This window comes from Alosa pseudoharengus, unplaced genomic scaffold (genome assembly GCF_046254945.1).
Source record: "Alosa pseudoharengus isolate Yale_2024_CS ecotype anadromous, Long Island Sound unplaced genomic scaffold, YU_APseudo_1.1 YU_APseudo_1.1_scf_1, whole genome shotgun sequence".
NCBI classification, from domain to species: domain Eukaryota; kingdom Metazoa; phylum Chordata; class Actinopteri; order Clupeiformes; family Clupeidae; genus Alosa; species Alosa pseudoharengus.
In genome coordinates this window covers 53,924,316-53,927,826 of record NW_027468564.1, presented here as the reverse complement: position 1 = coordinate 53,927,826, position 3,511 = coordinate 53,924,316, and the positions used below count along the sequence as shown (strand labels likewise).

The following is a 3,511-nucleotide window of genomic DNA, read 5'->3' as shown; positions in this document are numbered from 1 at the left end:
AACTGTGAATTACATTAAAACTAATGCCAGTATTTAGTTTTGTTAGTTTTTCTTATCTTCAGCTGTCTATTGTACAGTGGAGTTTTGTTATACTTATATTGTTATATATATGTTTATACTTATATTTACCATTTCTGCTGTAAGTGCATGTTGTGTGTGATGTCTGTATGCTACTGAGACCTTGAATTTCCCTTTGGAGATCAATAAAGTATCTATCTATCTATCAAACCAATTTGCCTGTGCTCTCAAAAACATTTATACAAATCTGTCAGCTTCAGTCAGTAGGTTGAATTGAAGACCCAGATGCAGAAGTAAAGGTGTTTTTTTTACTTGTATATCTTGAGCATTACAGGTAACCACTGAATTTGTGAAACTAAAATAACAAAAACTAATATGTACTAAGCTAGTACATAGTCAATACATATTAGATCACTTTAAAGACTGACAGATGCAAATGCTGTAAATAAAGGTAATCAAGGGGTCTGCTGGTGAACAAAGTCTTTGAAGTCAGAAGCTGCCACTGCTCAATGACTTGTGCCCCATCTGGTAGGATTTCAAAATGTTCCAGATCTGAAAACAGAAATATTGGTATATGTCACATCCTTGAACTTACTGCAAACTATGAACAAGTGGTCACAAATTAAGCTAAAAAATACTCCCAATATGTATAATGAACAAACTCACAGAACACTTAGCTGAATGGGGACAGGACAGGCGTATTCAACTATTTGCACATGTCCTGTTTATGCAGGCAATAAGCAAAACCAAATTTGGTGTATTCTTAGTTCTGTACAACAACCATTTCTTGTATTTTAATGTTTTCAGTGGAACAGTGTAAGCTCATGTCTACACCCCATTGAGGTAGTTATTAACAGTTAGGCCAAGGTCCAGTCAAACAATAGCCAGTCACTGATGCCATATTCTTTAATTATCCAATCTGTATCCAACCAAAACCTGCTGATTTAAAGGCTACTTTCCATGTGTGACTTATCAAAAGAGGTCATGATAATTATTGCACAGATGTGCCCCGGACTGCTCACAATAAAAGGCCACTCTAAATGTCTGAAATGCATTCATGTTTGTTCAGTATGCTAACCATGTCTGGAATAGACAGCTAGGCCAATTGAATCCAGTAGGTTGCTCCATTTAAATGTATGAAAAATGTCAAAGTACCACGGAATCAGTTCTGAAGTGATGCTTCTGAGTCGACTGCACAGACGAGAAGTGAAGTTAGGAGTCCAGAGCCCTCTCCAGCACCCAGCCTGTCAGGATCACCTACAGGGAAACTTTGCATAGACAAGAAGTGTTGTTTCAAATTTGTGTTTAACAAATAAACGGCATCAATAAGAGTTTCAGACGTCAGTTATAACTAACAACAGTTATGGTGACTAGCTAACGTTATCGCTCGTTATCAGCTCCATGTTCAACTTATAGTCAATGGTTCATAGTGGTTCACAATTTTACCTCCACTAGCTAGCTAATGCTTCAGCTGAAGTTATCATCTGAACGAACGCTTTTCTATCTTAAATATGACAACCCAAAGACTATATAAATTGACAACGGACTAAGCATTCACACAGAGTATTTACAAAAGGTTTTTTGACGAGAACACATGCTTTGTTACCCCAGTATGTTTGTGAACTAACGTTAACGTGCTTAACGTTACAGCTGTCTGATTATTGACTAAACACCTGGCTAGTAGCAGCTATGGCAAACGTTAAGCTAACTCACAACGGGAGCACAATCGGTTTTCACTAACGTTAACTTTATTCAAGTTAACTAAATTTATGTGTGTGCTTCAGCCATTCGGTCATCATTTTCGACATAAACTTATTTGAAATGATTTGACGCTAACGTAGCCTATAGCTGCTACAGTGCCCACTAACATGGATGCTATAATGCTAACATCTACGTGAAATAGTAGTGGAATGTAACTTACCTCAAAAACTGGAGCGAAGTCTTCTTAAAGTGTCGGTTAGTAGGCTTCAGTTAATAGCAACCCATTTTATGTCAGATATTTGAATAAACATTTTCAGAAAGGATGTGGTGTGTAGGATCACAGCCAAGACATAATTTCGGAGTTTCCTTCACTCAGCTAGTGACATCGTCTGCTGCCTCGACACCAGCCGTCAATCAAGTTGACCACGCCCTTAATTATTCATACATTTAATATCTAAATGCGATCTAAACTAACGAGTTAGAAAAAAATTCACCCCCCTCACAGTTGTCAGGCATTCGGGAACTACCAACAAATACAATAAAAGTCCATGGGACCAACCTGTAAAAGCATGAATTTATGCTGTGAAAACGGACATTTTAACATGGGGGTCTATGGACATTTGCTCCCTTTTGGGACCTGCCCCTAGCGGATTTTCGATGTATTGCAATTTGTCGCATTTCCGGGTAGGCTTCATTGTTCAAATTAGAATGTTGCCGCTTGGTGTCAACGACAACGGTAAGTTACCAGGGCTGTCTGTCAATACATAGGCCTACCCCATAAAAGGCCAGAGTGAAACATTTTGATATTCCCTTTTCCCTTCAGCATACATACAAACCCCTTTTTGTGGTGTGTAGATCAGCTATGCCACCCAAGAAGAAGAAAGGGGACATACGAAGCTTTTTCATAAAGCAGAGTGTAAGTAAGCAAAATAACTAGCCACACAAGCTAGCAGTGGTAGTGACCAGGCTTTCAAATTATGCAGATTCTATTATGTGGAAAAATAGTAACTGGTGATAGCATATGTTACCCAGGATATTGTTAAAGATAAACCTAGCTTCTGTAATCTTTCAAGGTCAGGAGTATTGATTAGGGGTGTGCAGCACGGTCGCATAGAAGTCGCGCTATCACAATAGATGCTATTACCAAGTCACTGAATGTTAATTAGCCTACCTTAAGTTAGAATCTTGGAAGTCACAATAAACATTGGATCTGGACATTTTTCGTTTCTATTCTGTTTATGTTATGTATTTCTGAGTGTAGCCTACACAATGCAGAGAAATAAAAGGGAGACCCAAATTCGTTTGAAGGACTGTCATTGCATTGTTATGACACATGCTGTAAAAACGTGTTGGCAATGTGAATAAGTTAACACTGTTGGTTATTCAAATATAATGAATCATTATTTGATGAATAATATCCAAATAACACTATCATATACAATATGGTAGGAGGGTTAAACTCGCTAGCCAAAGGATAGGCTACAAAATGAATGAACCACTTTGTATGCAGGAAAGACAGCATCAAACCACTACAGATGGATGGCAGGTTGAAGAAACAGCATCAGGGCTTCAGGTGAGGTTCTAATTATTAGCCTATGTCAAATTGTCAATTGTCAGCAGCATTGCTGTCTAATATAATGAGATGGAGTAGATTCACTTCTGTATTGTGATATTCTGTATTGCCAACAGTCTGAAATAACAAAGGAAATCGACATTAAGGCCCTGGTATCTTACAGCAAAAGAATTCCAATTACACTTTAAGCAAATACAAATATAATTTAGAGTCGCATAA

At 37.8% G+C, this 3,511-nt stretch overlaps 1 long non-coding RNA gene across 1 annotated transcript; it reads right to left on the bottom strand.

Annotated features, from left to right (window-relative positions):
* Window positions 1–312: 312 nt before the first annotated feature.
* On the bottom strand, window positions 313–2,145 carry LOC143112919 (uncharacterized). Its single transcript, XR_012984811.1, has 3 exons — window positions 1,940–2,145; window positions 1,174–1,286; window positions 313–570 (listed from the first exon to the last, which is right to left on the bottom strand). It is a non-coding gene; the product is annotated as an uncharacterized LOC143112919 (long non-coding RNA).
* Window positions 2,146–3,511: the final 1,366 nt, after the last annotated feature.